Below are 22,760 nucleotides of genomic sequence, written 5' to 3' on the forward strand. Positions count from 1 at the left end.
GTATAATAGGCTATATTAACACGGAAACATTTGTAATTTGTTCTGTGATTATCAGGGTCAGCATGGCAAAGGGGCCATTTTAACCATGCTTCCTGTTGTTTTCCAGTTTGTAATTCTGGAACATTCCTGCCCTACATCTCTAAGCCACCAGAGGCGCAGGGGTGTTAGTGGGAATTTGGTTCGGGTTTCACATGCCCATGTGAACTGATTTTCACATAAAGAATACTCTGGTTTCTCTTCAGATCGAATAAATCTTTCGCCTTTTACTAAAGATTTCCGTAGAGAGGAACAACCATGAGTTTCATATACAATAAAATATATATATGACACATAATAACTTCAATAAGTCGTGCAAGTGTCTGTCCGTTGCCTATTGTGGTGTCTGTCTGCATAGCGAGTAAGGCTCTAGCGCAGACTAAAAATAATTTTAAAAATCCTATAAGCATGGGCAATTCAAATTAAAAGAGCGGTAACATCGGAGTCTCGGAAGTTACTCCGCCAGCTCTAACAAAAGACAGTCTTTCCAAAGGGCTAATTTCCCTTTGGGTACCAGAGTGTTTATTTAACTGGTCTTATAATTTAATGCACGATTCTATGTCAAATCTCACACCGATAACTACGAGTGAGAAGGGTACATTAGTCCAGCACTCAGATAGTGCGGGGTTTTTGACAACATACATTGCTAAATCCCAGTGAGTCAATGTCTCTATTTTTACAGAGACTGAGTAGACTCTAACCACTATTTAATCGTTTCCAAAATGACGCGATCCGCCATTGGTAAATGCGTCTGTGTCAAACATTATAAAGACCCAAGATACATTTGGGTCACTAGACTCTATGTATGGAAACAATGAGATCACTGTTAAAAGAAGCTGCAGAGTATATCTGTAAAGCTTCTGCTAACGCCGGTTACTTCGATTCTCACTTTTCATCGTCGCTAGTTTCAGCACGACAAGGCCAGAGCTTGTTTGGTCCTAAATTTGATATTCAGCCATTACCGCATCCAGTATCAAAACGGAAATACTTGTGCCGGCGTTTAATCCCTTTAGACTTCAGTTTTTTCAAGGCGGTGGTACAAAACAGTCACGCCTTGTAACGACAGGACGCTACAGTCAGCAAGCCAGTGGCTTGATGACCTCTTTTCCAATTGTGGAAGCGCGTCTTTACATGTTACATTTGCGGGGTTTCCAGACTTCAACTCATGGATGTCTCAGCTATTTACAGATTAAAGGACAAGACTGCCTCTGTCGAACGGTTTGGCAGGTTGCCATTTAGTCTCTGCTGGTTTTCAGCTGTCTTTATAACCAGGCAGTAGTACACCAACAGAGTCAGGGTTACTTATTCCCCTCTGTTTGAGGTAACAAAACCAGACAGCTCCGTCGCAATCTCAATCAGCAAGTCACTTACTGCAGTTTGAAAATGGATTTTCTGCGGTTAGTATTTGCTTATTGGAGCCACAAAATTGCATAATTGCACTTGATCTTCACAATGCGTATTTACCCATTCCGGTTTGGTCATCACAGGTTCTAGCGTTTGCAAAACGCCACAACCATTAACCATTTCAGGTCTACCGTTTCTTGTCAACGCCTCGGGTATTTACCAAAGTGATGTTGGTGATGATAGCTCATCTCAGAGTCCTGACAGTGACAATCGTTCCATACTTAGACGATCTGCTCATAAGAACTCTGTCTCAACAGAGTTCCTCTATCTTAGACGATCTGCTCATAAGAACTCTGTCTCAACAAAGTTCCTCTAACTTGCGCTACTAATGTATACTGCGGTGGCAGATCAAGTTCAAAAACAATCGCATCTAATTCCGTCTGAACGACGTCAATTCCTAGGTAAGATTATAAATACGGTAAATCAAAGACATTTACCTACTACACCAGAAAGAACAAATGTACATCTAGTAATTAGTGCAAAACACGCACACTAGCGGTACATTGGTGTATTCGCCTGTTAAGAATAATGATGTGTTTCAAAGCGATTTAGTTCGCCGGCCTTCACTCGCGTTTCCCACAGAGGGGCGAGGGTGTATATACTCTGGACGAGAGTCTCAGAGGTTCAGGAGTTGTAGTTAAAAAAGATCAGCGACAGAGGTTCTAAAACGGATCACGACAGATTGCTGTCGATAAATGTCCTGGAACTCCGTGCAATTTACAATGCACTACATGCTTCGCTTTCAGTCTGACCAAGGGCAGTCAGACAACGCAACGGGAGTTGCATACACAACAACCAGGGAGAACCAAGAAGCCGCATGGCAATGCGGCAGGTAACTCGAATCCTCAATTGCCCAGAACACCATTATGTGATAATGTCAACGGGGTTCATTCCGTGAGTGGACATCTGTTAGACAGATGATCTCACCCTTCAGGATTTATATCCTGAAAACTGGACATTAAATCCAGAGGTGTTCATATGTGAGTCCACAGAAGGGGGTTACCCTCAGGTATACATGATGGCATCTCGCCACAATTACAAAAGCTCAGTATGTGTACAAAACAACAGATCACAAGGGCAGTGGCGGTGGAGTCTCTCACATTCGTGTGGTCATTCAGCATCGTGTATCTGGCTCCACCATTTTCCGCTGCTCTCTCCGTTGCCAAAACGGATCATAAGACAGTTCGTCACAGTCATACTAGTGATATCTCATGGGTTTCGGAGAGCTTGCTTCTCGAATCTCCAAGGAATACTTGCACACGATCTTGGCCCGCTCATAATACGTCCAACCTGTTACATCAGGGAACGTTCTTTTACCCATAGTTACCTATGTACCTATTACCTATGTACCGCAGCTGCGGTTGACGGGGTGAGGGTTCAGACCGCCCTCTTAAGAAAAGAAATAGGGCATTACAGTATCGGTTATACCAACCATGTTACGAGCTAGTAAGCCGCTTAAGGCAGCTCATTATTACAAAATTTGGTGTGCTTACATAGGTGGTAAAGCTCGGAAGTTTCCGACATTATCCTTCAAGTTACCCGTATTCTGTTAAACGGGGTGGGATGGAAAACTGCGTTTATCTGCACTGAGGGTGCAGGTATCTGTGTGGTCAACTTATTTTCAAAGACGTTTGACTCTATTGCGTCTGTACACACCTTTCTACAAGGTGTCATCAAAGTGCAGCCTCCATTTATCCCACCTACAGCACCAGGTGACTTGAGGTTAGGTTCAGATTTCTTACAGTTTTCATATTTTGAACCCTTACAACAAATGGGGATTAAGTTTCTCACTTGGGAAAACATTTTTCATCTAGCCTTAGCTTCGGCAAGGGTTTTGTTTTCATATTTGGGTGCCTTGTATTCCAAGCCACCGTATTTGAGTTTTCTCATGACAAAGCAGATCTTCGGACGAATTCCGCTTTCTTATTCTTCACATCAATATACCAATAGTGGTTCCTGTGTTGACAGCACATTCTAGAATTCTGAATGTGGTACACGCATTACGCGTTTATATATGTCCCGAACGTCTACAGTACGTGATACGGATACGTTGTTTGTTCTCTATGATGCTGCCAACTGGGGTTAGCCAGTTTCTCAGCAGACATTATCCAGTTGGATAATAATGACTACAGGTCAGGCTTACTTTAAGGCTAGGTTACAGTCGCCTACGTCAGTAATACCTCATCCCACAGGTTCTGTGGGAATGTCAGACTCAGCGGGTCGTGGAGCGTCTACAACGCGGCTACATAGCCTTCAGTGCACCACGTTTGTGCACGTTTACACGTTATGAATGGTTGCGGCATCAGCATCTAGCTTTGGCTGCCTACTGTTACAAGTGTCAAACAGCTCTCCCGCCCACGAGGGAAGCTTTGGTACGTCCCAAGAGTACTCCAGTGACCCCTAGTGGATGAAAAAGAAAATAGGATTTTGGTACTTACCAGGTAAATCCTTTTCTTTGAATCCATAGGGGGCACTGGACGCCCACCCAGAGCAGTTTTACCTGGGTTGTGTTAAGCTCACAGGAGCTTAGGGTAACACATTTTACCTGGTTTGTATTAAGCTCAAAGGAGCTTATGGTAACACATTTTCACCGATTGGTTCAAACTATAAAGGTCTATCGGTTATGCTGTCAACTGTTTAGTTGACATTAACGTTATGGGTCAACTTTGTTGTTGTCCGTTATGTTATAGGAATTCTCCATTGTCAACCTCTCTATAGTAGTTCGCTCAGTAAAAACACTGGGTTCGTACACTGAGGTACTCTGGGATATGGAGGGGTGGAGAGTTCTAAATTTAAATATTCAGTGCCTTTGTTCTGCTACGCCGTCCATATCCCAAGAGTACTCCAGTGCCCCCTATGGATTCAAAGAAAAGGATTTACCTGGTAAGTACCAAAATCCTATTTTCTTGATTTAAACAATACAGTATTTTATTTTTTAAACAATACAGTATTTTATTTTTAATACACTATGTAGACAAGAGTGATACTTATAACATACATAAATATATTGCTACTGGTGAAGTGCAGCAAGTGAGACTAGTGCTAGATCCCAGTATTGCTCCAGCCAGGTTAGGGAGCACGCTCAGGTCATTGACCCAGGGGTCAAGTATCTGCATGTGGTCTGTAATTGTCTTCTCCACCCTCCATGTTCTCTGCTTTTTCCTGGAGGATTGTCTGTCCCCAGGCTGGGAGTAGTGCTGTGACCGCCTTGGTGTGCTGTGTGTCAGGTAGGGAGGAGTTGGGATGTATGAGTGCATATAGGTAAAGGAAGATGCATACATGGATGTATGTGACATGTATGTATGGAGCAGAAAGCACGTGTGTGTGACTGTAGGGGGCAGAGAATACATGGCTGTAATGTAGGCAAAATGTTTGTGCGTATTTATTGAATGATATGTGTATTGTGCGGTTTGGGCAGGGTGCTGTGTGTGTACCTGGTGGATTGTGCAGGGGGCTGCGTGTGTACCTTGCGGATTGGACAGAGCGTGTGTGTGTGTGTACTGTGCGGATTGGGCAGTGTAAGTGTGTATTGTCTGGATTGGGCAAGGTGTATGTATTTTGCAGACTGTTGATGTGTATTATACTTTATAGAGCCCCAAATGTTTATATCTTCCCACCCTCTTGCACGGAATAGGACACATTCAACCATGGAATGAGTGGAAATGAGTTGTACGAGGGCGTTGTGAGTTTACCACAGGTGTTTTCCCAGACAGTCCTATCCAGGAAACAACACAAACAGGGCCTAATTGTTCCTGCTCCCTTTGTATATCTGTCAGCGGCACATAATCCCTGCCAGTAACACACCTCTTTAAAAGAGCTAAATCCATACAGAGCAACTGTTTTAGCATAACAGGAGTTCCCCTCCTCTGTGATCCAGCTGACTTTCCCTTCAGGAGCACCTGGGGGACCACAGGCTGTTGGAGCTGGTGCTGTGGGCCGCAGGCTGTTGGAGCTGGCGCTGTGGGCCGCAGGCTGTTGGAGCTGGCGCTGTGGGCCGCAGGCTGTTGGAGCTGGCGCTGTGGGCCTCAGGCTGTTGGAGCTGGCGCTGTGGGCCTCAGGCTGTTGGAGCTGGCGCTGTGGGCCTCAGGCTGTTGGAGCTGGCGCTGTGGGCCGCAGGCTTTTGTAGCTGGCGCTGTGGGCCGCAGGCTTTTGTAGCTGGCGCTGTGGGCCGCAGGCTGTTGGAGCTGGCGCTGTGGGCCTCAGGCTGTTGGAGCTGGCGCTGTGGGCCGCAGGCTGTTGGAGCTGGCGCTGTGGGCCGCAGGCTGTTGGAGCTGGCGCTGTGGGCCGCAGGCTGTTGGAGCTGGCGCTGTGGGCCGCAGGCTGTTGGAGCTGGCGCTGTGGGCCGCAGGCTGTTGGAGCTGGCGCTGTGGGCCGCAGGCTGTTGGAGCTGGCGCTGTGGGCCGCAGGCTGTTGGAGCTGGCGCTGTGGGCCTCAGGCTGTTGGAGCTGGCGCTGTGGGCCTCAGGCTGTTGGAGCTGGCGCTGTGGGCCTCAGGCTGTTGGAGCTGGCGCTGTGGGCCGCAGGCTGTTGGAGCTGGCGCTGTGGGCCGCAGGCTGTTGGAGCTGGCGCTGTGGGCCGCAGGCTGTTGGAGCTGGCGCTGTGGGCCGCAGGCTGTTGGAGCTGGCGCTTTGGGCCGCAGGCTGTTGGAGCTGGCGCTGTTGGAGCTGGCGCTGTGGGCTGCAGGTGCTGTGAGCTGAGGGTTACTGTGACATACATCCCTCCATGATTTTGTGTGTATATTCTGTGTCTGTCTTTTCCACCTAAGCCAGCTGTAATGACCTCCCAGAAACCTCTACTAGTACATAGCTCCCGCTAAAACACTGTCGATTGCTGGAGCACTAAGTGGCAGGTTCTGTGTACAGCTCTGCTTTGTGTCATTGTGTCTGATCTTGCTGCATCCTTGTGCCTTCTATCACTACTACAGGCTGTGGGATATATTTACTAAAGTATAAGTTTATAGAAGTGGAGATGTTGCCCATAGCAACTGATCAGATTTTACTTATTTATTTAGTACCTTCTAGAAGCTAATAGCTAGAATCTGGTTGGTTGCTAAGGGCAACCTCTCCACTTCTATAAACCCACACTTTAGTAATTACAGTGCCTTGCTAAAGTATTCACCCCCCTTGGCTTTTTACCTATTTTGTTACATTACAACCTGTAATTAATTATTTTCTATTACATCTTAGAGGATGCTGGGGTCCACATTAGTGCCATGGGGTATATACAGGTCCACTAGGAGCCACTGGCACTTTAAAAGTTTGAGAGTGTGGGTTGGCTCCTCCCTCTATGCCCCTCCTACCAGACTCAGTTTAGAAAATGTGGCCGGAGGAGCCGGTCACAGCTAGGGGAGCTCTCCAGAGTTTCTCTAGTAAAAGTTCTTTTTTTGTTTTTTTTAGAGTTCATTATTTTACAGAGAGGCTGCTGGCAACAGCCTCCCTGCTTCGTGGGACTAAGAGGGGAGTAGTGTCCGCCCTGCGGGGTCTGAGCCACTATCTCCGCTGACAGGACACTGAGCTCCTGAGGGTGCTGATCGTTAGCCGCTCCAGGCGGCCGCTCACTCCCGCAGCATGCCGCCACCCCCTTTCAGAGCCAGAAAACTTCGGTAGTGAGTGATGGCGGCAACAGGGTAGGGAGCGCAGTACTAACTGCACGCTGGGGCTCAGCGGTACATAATGCGGCGCTGTGAGGGGCGCGGAGCCAGCGCCTATACACTACAGTGGTCAGCAAGCCTGTCAGGGTCCCCGGATCGCTGCCAGCAGAAATCCTCAGGTCCGTATGATATAATGAAGAGCAGGAAGCAGCACCATGTTCAGGGGTGTCGGAGCTTCTCGGAGCGGACCCAGCAGCGTTCAGCGCCATTTTCCTGCTTGCAGTTCCTGTACAACAGACACTGACAGGGAGAGCTGTCCCTCCAAGCAACTCCAGCTATACTGTGCGGTACCAGAGGGTTGTAGAAGGGGGGGAGGCTGTGTGAAGTCTGTGTAGTCTATTAAGGTACACAGACAGCGCTGGTAGTTTCATTAGTTCTACCTCAAAAAGCGCTGTGTGTGGGTTGGCTCCAATTTCTGTGTCTCTCTGTGGCATACTTGGGGGGAAACTATGTGTGTGTTTACTATCTCACATAGCCATGTCTAGAGACTCTGTGTCATATGCTGCAGCAGATGTTTCCTCTCAGGAGGGATCCATTTCATGTACACAGAATTGTAATGCTTTGTCTCAGATCCCTATTGTTGAACCTGAGTGGTTAACCTCTATCAAAGGAAGGATCTCTCAGATCTCTACTAGGGTAGCTAATACTGAGACTGAAACTCAGGTGATGAAGAAGTCTATGGCAGTTTGGTCAGGCTCTGTCCCTATTCCTACAAAATCCCCTAGTATGTTACCACAGAAACGTGCACTGGCCCAAATTATGCAAGATGACACGGATACCGATTCTGATACTGCAGACAGTGATGGGGAGGTGCTGAGGGGGGAGCATCCTTTGCTAAGGAAGTGCAGATCATGATTGAGGCCATTAGGGATGTGTTAAACATTAATGGCACAACACCTGAGCAGGTTGAGGAGGCTTACTTCACTGACAATAAGAAACCCTCGCTAAGCTTCCCTGCATCTAAAGAATTAAACGCTATATTTGAAAAATCGGCGGAAAACTCTGAGAAAAAATTCCAGATCCCAAAAAGGGTTCTGGTTGCTTTTCCCTTACCTGAGGAAGATAGGAAAAAATGGGAAAACACACCCATTGTGGACGCATCTGTCTCCAGACTGTCTAAAAAGGTGGTTTTACCTGTCCCTGGATCTACCGCGTTAAAAGAACCGGTTGATCGTAAAATTGACACTACGTTTAAATCCATTTACACAGCTTCAGGAGTGGAGTTAAAGCCCAATATTGGCTGTGCATGGATTTCTAAAGCCATAGTTAAGTGGTCAGGCACATTACTAGAGGATTTGGATACAATGGATAGAAGTGACATTGAATTGTTTTTACGTAACATACAGGATTTGGCGGGATTCATGGTGGAATCCATGAAGGACCTGGGTACGCTGACTGCACGGATATCTTCCATGCTGGTCTCAGCCCGCAGGGGACTCTGGCTACGCCAATGGTCTGCAGACGCGGAATCCAGTTAAAGTGTGGAGAACCTACCCTACGCAGGTCAGGCTCTATTTGGGGAAGCGTTGGAGGAGTGGATTTCCATGGCAACCGCGGGTAAGTCACTTTTCCTTCCCTCTGCTACACCACCTACGAAGAAACCATTTTCTTCCGCTGTGCCAGTCCTTTCGGGCCGCTAAGGCAAAAAAGTCCAAGCCTCCTACCACTTTCTTTAGAGGTGGTCGGGCAAAATCCAAAAAGCCTGCACCTGCAGGCTCCCAGGACCAGAGACTTGCTTCTGGTTCCTCAAAATCCTCAGCATGACAGTGGACATCAAAGCCTGGAGGACGGGCTGGTGGGTGCGAGAATCAGACGTTTCAGACACGTTTGGGTGTCGTCCGGCCTGGATCCCTGGGTACAGGATATTGTGTCCCAGGGGTAAAGACTGGAGTTCAAGTACTCTCGCCTCACCGATTCTTCAAATCAGGCTTGCCAGCTTTGCTGACAGACAGGGCTATCCTACAGGAAGCCATCCTAAAATTGGAAAAGTCACAGGTCATTGTCCCAGTTCCACCTCATATGCAAAACAGGGATTATTATTTAAACCTTTTCGTGGTACCGAAACCTGATGGTTCGGTCAGACCAATTTTGAACTTGAAATTGTTGAACCCTTACCTGAGGATGTGCACATTCAAAATGGAGTCTCTCAGGGCAGTGATTTCAGGTCTGGAGGAGGGAGAGTTTCTGGTATCCCTGGATATCAAGGATACGTACCTCCACATTCCGATTTGGCTGCCGCACAAGGCTTACCTCAGATTTGCACTTTTGGACAGTCACTATCAATTTCAGACACTGCCATTTGGTCTCTCCACAGCACCAAGGGTGTTCACCAAGATGATGGCAGAGATGATGGTTCTCTTCCGCAGACAGGGGGTGAACATAATCCCAGATCTGGACGATCTGCTGATAAAGGCATCATCCAGGAAAACGTTGTTGCAGTCCATTGTTCTCACGACTCGTCCGCTCAGGGAACACGGTTGGATCTTGAACCTTCCAAAATCACATTTGGAACCGACCAGGAGGTTGTCTTTTCTGGGAATGATCCTCGACACGGTAGTGCAGAGGGTGTTTCTCCCAGAGGAGAAAGCGTTGGTGATGCAAACAATGGTCCGGGATGTCCTGAAGCCAACCCGGGTTTCGGTTCATCAGTGCATTCGCTTTTTGGGGAAGATGGTGGCCTCTTACGAGGCTCTACAGTACGGTAGGTTTCATACTCGGTCCTTCCAACTGATCAAGATCTCATCTACACATGCACCAGAGGACACGTCTGTCGCCGAAAGCCAGAATTTCACTCCTCTGGTGGCTGCAACTACCTCATATTCTGGAGGGCCGCAGGTTCGGGATTCAGGACTGGATCCTTCCAACCACGGATGCAAGTCTCCGGGGCTGGGGCGCAGTCACTCAGGGGGAAACCGTCCAAGGAAGGTGGTCAAGCCTGGAATACAGCCTTCCAATAAACATTATGGAACAAAGAGCCGTCTTCAACGGTCTTCTCCAAGCGGCCCATCTTCTGCGAGATCGAGCCATTCAAGTGCAGTCAGACAATGTAACAATGGTGGCTTACATAAATCGACAGGGCGGAACGAAGAGCAGAGCTGCAATGTCAGAGGTAACCAGAATCATCCTCTGGGCAGAAAAACACGCTTTGGCGATGTCCGCAATCTTCATTCCGGGAGTAGACAACTGGGAAGCGAGCTTCCTCAGCAGACACGATCTCCATCCAGGAGAGTGGTGACTCCATCCGGAGGTGTTCACGGAGGTAACAGATCTTTGGGGTGTACCTCAAATGGACATGATGGCCTCTCCTCTCAAAAAGAAGCTTCGGCTGTATTGTTCCAGGTCGAGGGACCCGCAAGCCGTGGCGGTGGATGCCCTAGTGACACCGTGGGTGTTCCAGTCGGTGTACATGTTTCTTCCACTTCCACTCATTCCAAGAGTTCTAAAACTCCTAAGGAGAACAAGAGTTCAGGCAATCCTCATTGCTCCGGACTGGCCAAGGAGGGCTTGGTACGCAAATTTTCTGTATCTACTGCTAGAAGAGCCGAGGCCTTTTCCTCTTCGGGAGGACCTGCTGCAGCAGGGGCCGTTCGCTTATCAAGACTTACCACAGCTATGTTTGACGGCATGGAGGTTGAACGCCAGATATTAGCTCTGAAGAGCATTCCGAACAAGGTTATTCCTTCCCTGATACAGGCTAGGAAAGGAGTAGCGTCTAAACATTACCATCGTATTTGGAAAAAATATGTATCTTGGTGTGAGTCCTAGAAGTTTCCTACGGTGGAGTTTCAACTGGGACGGTTTCTCCTCTTCCTGCAAGCAGGTGTGGATATGGGCCTGAGGTTGGGATCCATAAAAGTCCAGATTTCGACCCTATCCATTTTCTTCCAGAAACAGTTGGCTTCCCTTCCTGGGTTCAGACTTTTCTGAAAGGGGTTCTGCACATCCAGCCTCCCTTTGTGCCACCTATGGCGCCCTGGGATCTTAACATGGTGTTACAGTTCCTCCAATCGGATTGGTTCGAGCCTCTACCGGAGGTTGAGGTCAAATTTCTCACGTGGAAGGCTGTCAGTTTGTTGGCCTTGGCTTCTGCTAGATGTGTGTCGGAGTTGGGAGCTTTGTCTTGTAAGAGCCCCTACTTGATCTTCCATAAAGATAGAGCTGAGCTCCGGACACGTCAGCAGTTCTTTCCTAAGGTTGTGTCGACATTTCATATCAACCAACTTATTGTGGTGCCAGTTGCTACTGACTCCTCAATTTCATCAAAGTCCTTGGATGTTGTATGGGCTCTCAAAATCTATGTGAAGGGGACTGCTCGTCACAGAAAATCGGACTCTGTTTGTCCTATATGATCCCAAGAAATTTGGGTGTCCTGCTTCTAAGCAGACGATCTCTCGCTGGATCAGGTTCACTATCCAGCATGCGTATTCTACGGCAGGATTGCCGTGTCCTGTTAAGGCCCACTCTACTCCTAAGGTGGGATCTTCCTGGGCGGCTGCCCGGCGTGTCTCGGCTGTACGGCTTTGCCGAGCAGCTACTTGTTCTGGGTCGAACACGTTTGCAAGGTTTTACAAGTTCGATACTTTGGCCGCTGAGGACCTGAAGTTTGGTTAATCAGTTCTGCAGGAGCCTCCGCGCTCTCCCTCCCGTTCTGGGAGCTTTGGTACATCCCCATGGTACTAATGTGTACCCCAGCATCCTCTAGGACATAAGAGAAAATAGGATTTTAATTACCTACCGGTAAATCCTTTACTCGTAGTCCGTAGAGGATGCTGGGCGCCCGCCCAGCGCTTCGTCATCCTGCAGTGGTTACTTAGTTCAGTACTGCCTAGTTCTTGGTTAAGTACTGTTTTGTTACTTGGTAAGTAATGTTCAGCCGTTGCTGATGTTTCAAGCTAGTTAGCTTGGTTTGCCTTGTGTGTGAGCTGGTATGAATCTCTCCACTATCTGTGTAAAATCCTTCTCTCGAAGTTGTCCGTCTCCTCGGGTACAGTTTCTAGACTGAGTCTGGTAGGAGGGGCATAGACGGAGGAGCCAGCCCACACTCTCAATCTCTTTAAGTGCCAGTGGCTCCTAGTGGACCCGTCTATACCCCATGGTACTAATATGGACCCCAGCATCCTCTACGGACTACGAGAAAAGGATTTACTGGTAGGTAATTAAAATCCAATTCTTCTGATGAAACCGTGAGATTGGAAGCACGGAGAAACGCGTTAAGGATTTCATACAAACACCTGCAGGCGGTCCGGAACCCCTCTATGCCAGAGGACACCTCGGAGGAATCACCTGAAATCAGCTTTGAGAGTGTGCTCCCTCTCCCCGTGGACGCTGCTGTTACCGCCGCTCCCGCCTGAGAACTTCGGCACTAGCCGTTCAAGATCTAGCCGCACTGAGGCTCCAACATACGGCTGTGGTGAGCATTAATCATTGGCGGTGGGAGAGAAGGGGACACTAGCTGTTGTGCGGCAGGCACATTGTGAACGCTTGTAGTTCCTACAAAGTATATTCCTCTGGCTTATGGATACAAAGTAACAACGTATTTTATTACAAATCAACCAGTCCTTCACCGGGGAGTTACATAAATAGCACTATGTGTGCTTAAAGAATATCCTTATTGAAGCTCCAGCGGTATACGGTTACTTGGACGGTAATACTAATAACGTCACAGTTTACTGGACTTTTGTACTGCAGTATTTGGTGTGTTTTAAAGTTTATTTATTATGCTGTGCATTATTAGGAAAATGTATAATTAAACAAAAAACGTAATAATAATTTTTTAATCAAACACAATATATATGCGCTTCCTTGTGATATATTTTTATATGTTATATACAATTTTTTTTTTTATCTGATTTTTATGTGATGCATATGCACAAAATAGTCTGGTGAAGTGAAATGAGAGATTTATATTAAAAAAAAGAATTTTTATAAATAAAATTTTGAAAATTGGCATGTGCATATGTATTCACCCCCTTTGCCATGAAGCCCCTCAAAAGTTCTGGTGCAACCAATTACCTTCAGAAGTCACATAATTAGATTACACACAAGTGGACTTCATTTCACTAAGTGTCACATGATCTGTCAGTATAAACACACCTTTTCCGAAAGGCCCCAGAGTCTGCAACACCACTAAGCAAGAGGCATCACACCATGAAGACCAAGGAGCTCTCCAAACAAGTCAGGGACAAAGATGTTAAAAATTACAAGTCAGGGTTGGGTTATAAATATTTTTCCAAATCTTTGATGATCCCCCGGAGCAACATCAAATCCATAATCTTCAAATGGAAAGAACATGGTACCACAACAAACCTGCCAAGAGAGGGCCAGCCACCAAAACTCACAGGCCGGGCAAGGAGGGCATTAATCAGAGAGGCAGCACAGAGACCAAAGGTAACCCTGAAGGAGCTGCAGAGTTCCACAGCAGACTGGTGTATCTGCGGATGTGACCAAATTAAGATGTACACTCCATAGAGCTGTGCTTTATGGAAGAGTGGCTAGAGAAATGCCATTACTTAGTGTTAAAAATAAGAAGACACATTTTGAGTTTGCCAAAAGGCATGTGGACGACTCCCCAAATGTATGGCGGAAGGTGCTCTAGTCAGATGAGACTAACATTAAACTTTCAGGCCACCAAGGAAAACGCTATGTCTGGCGCAAACCCAACACGTCCCATCACCCCAAGAACACCATCCACACAGTGAAACATGGTGGTGGCAGCATCATGCTGTAGGGATGTTTTTCAGCAGCAGGAACTAGGAAACTATTTTGAGTCGAGGGAAAGATGGATGGTGCTAAATACAGGGATATTCTTGAACAAAACTTGTTTCAGTCTGCCTGTGATTTGAGACTGGGATGGAGGTTCACCTTGTAGCAGGACAATGACCCAAAGCATACTGCTAAAGCAACACTCGAGTGGTTTAACGGGAAACATTTAAATGTGTTGGAATGGCCTAGTCAAAGCCCAGATCTCAATCCAATTGAGAATCTGTGGTCAGACTTGAAGATTGCTGTTCACAAGCGGAAACCATCCAACATGAAGGAGCTGGAGCAGTTTTGCCTTAAGGAATGGCCGAAAATCCCAGTGGCAAGATGTGGCAAGCTCATAGAGACTTATCCAAAGCGACTTGCAGCTGTAATTGCTCAAAAGGTGGCTCTAGAAAGTACTGACTTTAGGGGGGTGAATAGTTATGCACTCTGAAGTTTTCTGTTATTTTGTCCTATTTGTTGTTTGCTTCACAATAAAAAAAAAAAAACCTCTTTAAAGTTGTAGCCATGTTCTGTGAATGAAATGATGCAAACCTTCAAACAATCCATTTTAATTCCAGGTTGTGAGACAACAAAACATAAAAAATGCAAAGGGGGTGAATACTTTAGTATTGCACTGTATACCCCAGTGTCTCTAGTGCCCGATTTTCCTTGTGTCTCTGTACTGGACTGTTAATCCTCTGTTTGTATTCTGTAATTCCGATGTTTCCAAGCACCTGGGTGTGGTTCTGCGGGGGAAAGGTGACTACTATAGAGCCAGATCATGCTGACGCCAGAGACTCTGTTCTAGAGTAATAGTTTGGCTGCCGGGTTCTTCCCCTACACTATTCTTGTGTTTTTCCAACCTCAGCCTAATATCCCTTATTGTGTCTGGGTCATACTTATGCTTTTATTTGACTCCTGATATTGACCACTGCCTGACCGACTACCCAACTTGGTTTTAACCCTTACCTGTCAGAATGCCCGCTCTGGATTCTTGTCCCTGGACAGGCTACGCTCTGGTTGTCACTGGATCACTCGGTCACTATATCCGTACTGCTATGGCCATTAATCTATTAACAAAGAAGAGAAGTCTTTTTGTTGGAGCACTCCTTTCATTAGTTAAAACTTAACTTTTACTGACATATGAGTATTGGAATCACAAAACATTTAACATGTAAAGGACAGACCATAGGTAGATAAACATCAGATTACTTTTTTTCAAAACCCTCTTACCATTGAGGCATGGAAGAGTTAATGAGTACCAGCATTTATATACTTGTGACGTAGGGTGCTTCTGCTTTGTGGTTATTAATCAGGGTTTGTAATAAAGCCTGTAGAGGAAGTCCGTGTCACAATGATTAAAGTGAGTAATCCCTTACTTCAATGTAACACGTGCAGGAAGAGCAGCGTCCATGTTGCACTAAGGGTACATGTAGTAACTCTGTTTGCACCCTACTGTTCCACAAATGGGGGAACTCAACATATGGGTATTCGGATACCTTATCCTTACTATCGTCTCTCTCTCCAGTGCACTCTCATTGGTTTACAATGTACAGACAGTAAGGCCCTTGTCATATACAGCGATTTTGTCTATATGGAATAAAATCGTAAGTTTTTTTTTTTTTTTCTGGAGAAATACATGCTAGCTTTCAGACGAGACGAATACGGTGCGGATGGCATTACAGCCGTGAATAACCTCTGCCAAGGATGGCTGCCATGCCGTCACTGTAAGATAGTGACGTACGTGACATTATGCACGCTGTCACCGCAGAATTTAGTTGTCCGTTGACCTTCTACTCGTCCGCAGTCTTTAGTTTGACAAGTGTTGTTTAATGAGTGTCGAAATGGATATTGACATTGAAGTACTCATTTCTTTAATCAAGGCTAGACCTGCATTATGGGACAAAATGCAAGAGATTTACAAAGATAGAACCTAATAAACACGGATACGCTTCCGTTCTCGCCAACGACGATGGAACATCCACATTGCAATGTTACATTTTGGATCCATGCTCAAGTGTCCCTGCCTCCAGATTGAAAACTATGTGGCTGTGACATTACACACAGGACAAAACCATTTCCTGTGAAAGCGACTGATCCACGGAAAGCAGGATACATCTCCCTATATAATGTCACCACGGTATAATGCCGTCTCATCACTGTGCTACCAGCTACACTGTCCTGTCTGCCCACACAGTACAGACAGTTACAATACAGGAACCCAAAGCAGGATACATCTCCCTATATAATGTCACCACGGTACAATGCCGTCTCATCACTGTGCTACCAGCTACACTGTCCTGTCTGCCCACACAGTACAGACAGTTACAATACAGGAACCCAAAGCAGGATACATCTCCCTATATAATGTCACCACGGTATAATGCCGTCTCATCACTGTGCTACCAGCTACACTGTCCTGTCTGCCCACACAGTACAGACAGTTACAATACAGGAACCCAAAGCAGGATACATCTCCCTATATAATGTCACCACGGTACAATGCCGTCTCATCACTGTGCTACCAGCTACACTGTCCTGTCTGCCCACACAGTACAGACAGTTACAGTACAGGAACCCAAAGCAGGATACATCTCCCTATATAATGTCACCACGGTACAATGCCGTCTCATCACTGTGCTACCAGCTACACTGTCCTGTCTGCCCACACAGTACAGACAGTTACAATACAGGAACCCAAAGCAGGATACATCTCCCTATATAATGTCACCACGGTACAATGCCGTCTCATCACTGTGCTACCAGCTACACTGTCCTGTCTGCCCACACAGTACAGACAGTTACAATACAGGAACCCAAAGCAGGATACATCTCCCTATATAATGTCACCACGGTACAATGCCGTCTCATCACTGTGCTACCAGCTACACTGTCCTGTCTGCCCACACAGTACAGACAGTTACAATACAGGAACCCAAAGCAGGATACATCTCCCTATATAATGTCACCACGGTACAATGCCGTCTCATCACTGTGCTACCAGCTACACTGTCCTGTCTGCCCACACAGTACAGACAGTTACAATACAGGAACCCAAAGCAGGATACATCTCCCTATATAATGTCACCACGGTATAATGCCGTCTCATCACTGTGCTACCAGCTACACTGTCCTGTCTGCCCACACAGTACAGACAGTTACAATACAGGAACCCAAAGCAGGATACATCTCCCTATATAATGTCACCACGGTACAATGCCGTCTCATCACTGTGCTACCAGCTACACTGTCCTGTCTGCCCACACAGTACAGACAGTTACAGTACAGGAACCCAAAGCAGGATACATCTCCCTATATGATGTCACCACGGTATAATGCCGTCTCATCACCGTGCTACCAGCTACACTGTCCTGTCTGCCTACACATTACAGGAACCAAAAGCAGGATACATCTCCCAATAGGAGTCATCACGTCATACCACTGTGCACACCACGCTGGCTCTCACATCTGATATAACACAATCTTACCCCGCCACACTGTCTCCCTTTCACAGTTCACTGATAAACAAACTACACTGTCACCTCCCCAAGAGCTCTGTACTACCACTTCATGTGAGCATTTACATGCCTCTGGCCTGCCTTGATGCTCATGTATTGTTGTGAAAGAAATAAAAAATATATAGTAACACGTACATCTTTATATTGGCAAAACTAGGCTAAACTATTTGCAAAACTATGTACTTAACAAATGTTATCTATTTAAACATAATTTTTTTCTCCAGGCAATGACCTGGTCACCATGGTAGTATCCTGTATGTCAGCAAGTCGGACATGTGAACTTCATTTCTCATACGTCCTAGAGGATGCTGGGGACACCAAAAGAACCATGGGGTATAGACGGGATCCGCAGGAGACATGGGCACTTTAAGACTTTGAAAAAAAGGGGTGTGCACTGGCTCCTACCTCTATGCCCCTCCTCCAGACTCCAGTTTTAGAATTGTGCCCAGCGAGACTGGACGCACTACAGGGGGCTCTACTGAGTTTCTCTGAAAATACTTTTTTGTTAGGTTTTTTATTTTCAGGGAGGCTGCTGGCAACAACCTCCCTGCTTCGTGGGACTAAGGGGAGAGAGGTATGACCTACTTCTAGTGAGTTCCAGGACACCATTAGCTCCTGAGGGTTTGATCGCTGGGTACGCTCAGATGCTCGCTCCTGCAGCCGGCCGTCACCCCCCTTACAGAGCCAGAAGTCAGAAGACCGGTGAGTAGAAGAAGAAAGAAGACTTCAGTGATGGCATTTCCCTGAGGTACTGAGCAACGGACGGACGCTGCGCGCCGGGCTCCCGCTGATACACACAGCACTATCTGAGGGCGGGGGGGGGCGGCCCTGGGCAGCTTAGGATACCTCAATAAATCTCTGGCAAGGGGACATTAGTGCTAGACACTGTCCTAACCCCCGCCAGTATACTTTGTATTATAAAAGAGCGGGACGGAAGCGCGCCATTACGGGGGCGGAGCTTCGTCCCCACAGCTCACTCGGCGCCATTTCCACTCCGATGGCTGGAGAGACGCTGGTCCTTCCTCACACTGCTGAACAAGTATCAGGGTGCAAAACGGAGGGGGGGCAGGTTATTTTGTGCAATATTATATAATATAAAAAGCGCTACAAGTCTGGGGCATTTTGATTAACGTTGCTGACCCATTTATTTAGCGCTGGGGTGTGAGCTGGCATATTCTCTCTGTGTCTCTCTGAAAGGATTCTCCGTGGGTCTGTCCCCTATAAGCCCAGTGTCTCTGTTAGTGGATATTATACGTGTGTCGGCATGTCTGAGGCTGAGTGCTCTTCACAGGAGGAGACTATTAGAGATGCAAAAGGCGGTGGGGTTGACCGTGTCGGCACCGCCGACTCCTGATTGGGTAAATGTATTGAATGCTTTGAATGCTAATGTATATCGTATTAGTAAAAGATTGGACAAGTCTGAGTCTCAGACCCAAACTTGGAAGAAATCTGTGGAAGATATGTTATTGCAAGTTCAGGTCCCCTCGGGGTCACAGAAACGTACGTTTAACCAGTTGGCAGACACTGATACCGACAAGGACTCTGATTCCAGTGTCGACTATAGTGATTCCAGATTGGATCCAAAATTGGCAAAGAGCATTCAGTACATGATTGTGGCAGTTAAAGAGGTATTGCATATTACTGAGGACCCGGCTGTCCCTGATAAAAGGGTCTGTATGTATAAGGAAAAGAAACCTGAAATAACGTTTCCTCCCTCTCATGAACTGAATGCTTTATTTGATAAAGTCTAGGAAAGTCCTGACAAAAGATTTCAGATTCCCAAAAGGATTCCGGTAGCTTATCCGTTTCCCACAGGGGATAGGGAAAAATGGGAGTCACCCCCCATTATGGCCAAGGCCCTATCTCGGTTGTCTAAAAAAGTGGCTCTTCCGTCACCGGACACAGCAGCCCTTAAAGACCCTGCTGACCGTAAGCAGGAAGCTACGTTAAAATCCATTTTCTCTAACGTCCTAGTGGATGCTGGGGACTCCGTAAGGACCATGGGGAATAGACGGGCTCCGCAGGAGACAGGGCACTCTAAGAAAGAATTAGGACTACTGGTGTGCACTGGCTCCTCCCTCTATGTCCCTCCTCCAGACCTCAGTTAGAATCTGTGCCCGGACAGAGCTGGGTGCACTTTAGTGAGCTCTCCTGAGCTTGCTGATAAGAAAGTATTTTATTAGGATTTTTTATTTTTAGAGAGATCTGCTGGCAACAGACTCTCTGCTACTTGGGACTGAGGGGAGAGAAGCAAACCTACTAACTGTGGATAGGTCATGCTACTTAGGCTACTGGACACCATTAGCTCCAGAGGGATCGAACACAGGAACTCACCCTTGGTCGTCCGATCCCGGAGCCGCGCCGCAATCCCCCTCGCAGAGCCAGAAGACGGAAGCCGGCGAGAGAAGCAAGAAGACTTCAAAATCGGCGGCAGAAGACTCCTGTCTTCATATGAGGTAGCGCACAGCACTGCAGCTGTGCGCCATTGCTCCCACATTAAACCCGCACACTCCGGTCACTGTAGGGTGCAGGGGGGGGCGCCCTGGGCAGCAATTGAGTACCTCCTGGCATAATAGAGCATATATACAGCTGGACACTGTATATATGCATGAGCCCCCGCCATTATTTTACACAAAATCGCGGGACAGAAGCCCGCCGCTGAGGGGGCGGGCTTCTTCCTCAGCACTCACCAGCGCCATTTTCTCTCCACAGCTCCGCTGAGAGGAAGCTCCCCAGGCTCTCCCCTGCAGAATCACGGTAGAAAGAGGGTAAAAAAGAGAGGGGGGGCACATAAATTTAGCGCAAAATCACTAATACAGCAACTACTGGGTAAACACTAAGTTACTGTGTAATTCCTGGGTTATATAGCGCTGGGGTGTGTGCTGGCATACTCTCTCTCTCTCTCTCCAAAAGGCCTTGTGGGGGTTCTGTCCTCAAATAGAGCATCCCCTGTGTGTGGTGTGTGTCGGTACGATTGTGTCGACATGTTTGACGAGGAAGGCTATGTGGAAGCAGAGCAGGTGCAGATGAATGTGGGGTCGCCGCCGACGGCGCCGACACCTGATTGGATGGATATGTGGAAGGTGTTAAATGATAATGTAAACTCCTTGCATAAAAGGTTGGATAAAGCTGAAGCCTTGGGACAGTCAGCCCATGCCTGATCCTACAGCGCAGAGGCCGTCAAGGTCTCAGAAGCGCCCACTATCCCAGATTGTTGACACAGATAACGACACGGATTCTGACTCCAGTGTCGATGGCGATGATGCAAAGTTGCCGCCTAAAATGGCTAAAGCCATCCGCTACATGATTATAGCAATGAAGGATGTATTGCACATTTCAGAGGTAAACCTGGTCCCTGACAAGAGGGTTTATATGTTTGGGGAAAAAAGGCAAGAAGTGACTTTTCCCCGTTCACATGAGTTAAATGAGTTATGTGAAAAAGCTTGGGATTCTCCTGATAGGAAAGTGCAGATTTCCAAACGGTTACTTATGGCGTATCCTTTCCCGCCAACGGACAGGTTACGCTGGGAATCCTCCCCTAGGGTAGACAAAGCTTTGACACGCTTATCTAAGAAGGTGGCCCTGCCGTCACAGGATACGGCATCCCTAAAAGATCCTGCGGATAGGAAGCAGGAAGGTATCCTGAAGTCCGTTTATACACATTCAGGTACCCTACTGAGGCCGGCAATTGCGTCGGCCTGGATGTGTAGTGCTGTAGCAGCATGGACAGGTACTCTGTCTGAGGAACTTGATACCTTGGACAAGGATACTATATTACTGACCCTGGGACATATAAAAGACGCTATCCTATATATGAGGGATGCCCAGAGAGACATTTGCCTACTGGGCTCTAGAATAAATGCAATGTAAATTTCTGCCAGAAGGGTCCTGTGGACTCGGCAATGGACAGGTGATGCCGACTCAAAAAAGCACATGGAGGTTTTACCTTATAAGGGTGAGGAATTGTTTGGGGACGGTCTCTCGGACCTAGTTTCCACAGCTACGGCTGGGAAGTTAAATTTTTTGCCATATATTCCCTCACAACCTAAGAAAGCACTGTATTACCAAATGCAGTCCTTTCGATCGCACAGAGGCAAGAAAGTCCGAGGTGCGTCTTTTCTTGCCAGAGGCAGGGGTAGAGGAAAGAAGCTGCACAATACAGCTAGTTCCCAGGAACAGAAGTCCTCCCCGGCTTCCACAAAATCCACTGCATGACGCTGGGGCTCCGCAGGTGGAGCCAGGAGCGGTGGGGGCGCGTCTCCGAAATTTCAGCCACCAGTGGGTTTGCTCACAGGTGGATCCCTGGGCTATACAGGTTGTGTCTCAGGGATACAAGCTGGAATTCGAAGTGATGCCCCCTCACCGTTACCTCAAATCGGCCCTGCCAGCTTCCCCCATAGAAAGGGAAGTAGTGTTAGCGGCAATTCACAAATTATATCTCCAACAGGTGGTGGTACAGGTTCCCCTCCCTCAACAGGGAAGGGGTTACTATTCCACAATGTTTGTGGTTCCGAAACCGGACGGTTCGGTCAGACCCATATTGAATTTAAAATCCCTGGACATTTACCTGAAAAGGTTCAAGTTCAAGATGGAATCGCTGAGAGCGGTCATTGCAAGCCTGGAAGAGGGGGATTTTATGGTGTCTCTGGACATAAAGGATGCTTACCTGCATGTCCCCATTTATCCACCTCATCAGGAGTACCTCAGATTTGTGGTACGGGACTGTCATTACCAATTCCAGACGTTGCCGTTTGGTCTGTCCACGGCACCGAGAATATTTACCAAGGTAATGGCGGAAATTATGGTGCTCCTGCGAAAGCAAGGAGTCACAATTATCCCATACTTGGACTTTCTCCTCATAAAGGCGAGGTCCAGAGAGCAGTTGCTGATCAGCGTAGCACACTCTCGGGAGGTGTTACAACAGCACGGCTGGATTCTGAATATTCCAAAGTCGCAGCTGATTCCTACGACGAGACTGCCCTTCCTGGGCGTGATTCTGGACACAGACCAGAAGAAGGTGTTTCTCCCGGAGGAGAAGGCCCAGGAGCTCGTGACTCTGGTCAGAGACCTCTTAAAACCAAAACAGGTGTCGGTGCATCAATGCACGCGAGTCCTGGGAAAGATGGTGGCGTCATACGAAGCCATTCCCTTCAGCAGGTTCCATGCGAGGAACTTTCAGTGGGATTTGTTGGACAAATGGTCTGGATCGCATCTTCAGATGCATCGGCTGATCACCCTATCCCCCAGGGCCAGGGTGTCTCTTCTGTGGTGGCTGCAGAGTGCTCACCTTCTCGAGGGCCGCAGGTTCGGCATACAGGACTGGGTCCTGGTGACCACGGATCAAGCCTCCGAGGGTGGGGGGCAGTCACTCAGGGAAGAAACTTCCAAGGGCTGTGGTCAAGTCAGGAG

At 47.4% G+C, this 22,760-nt stretch overlaps 1 non-coding gene across 1 annotated transcript; it reads left to right on the plus strand.

Annotated features, from left to right (window-relative positions):
* Positions 1-222: 222 nt before the first annotated feature.
* On the plus strand, positions 223-335 carry LOC134967928 (U5 spliceosomal RNA). The gene has a single exon (XR_010189263.1). It is a non-coding gene; the product is annotated as a U5 spliceosomal RNA (small nuclear RNA).
* Positions 336-22,760: the final 22,425 nt, after the last annotated feature.

Source organism: Pseudophryne corroboree, chromosome 10 (genome assembly GCF_028390025.1).
Source record: "Pseudophryne corroboree isolate aPseCor3 chromosome 10, aPseCor3.hap2, whole genome shotgun sequence".
In the NCBI taxonomy this organism is placed as follows: domain Eukaryota; kingdom Metazoa; phylum Chordata; class Amphibia; order Anura; family Myobatrachidae; genus Pseudophryne; species Pseudophryne corroboree.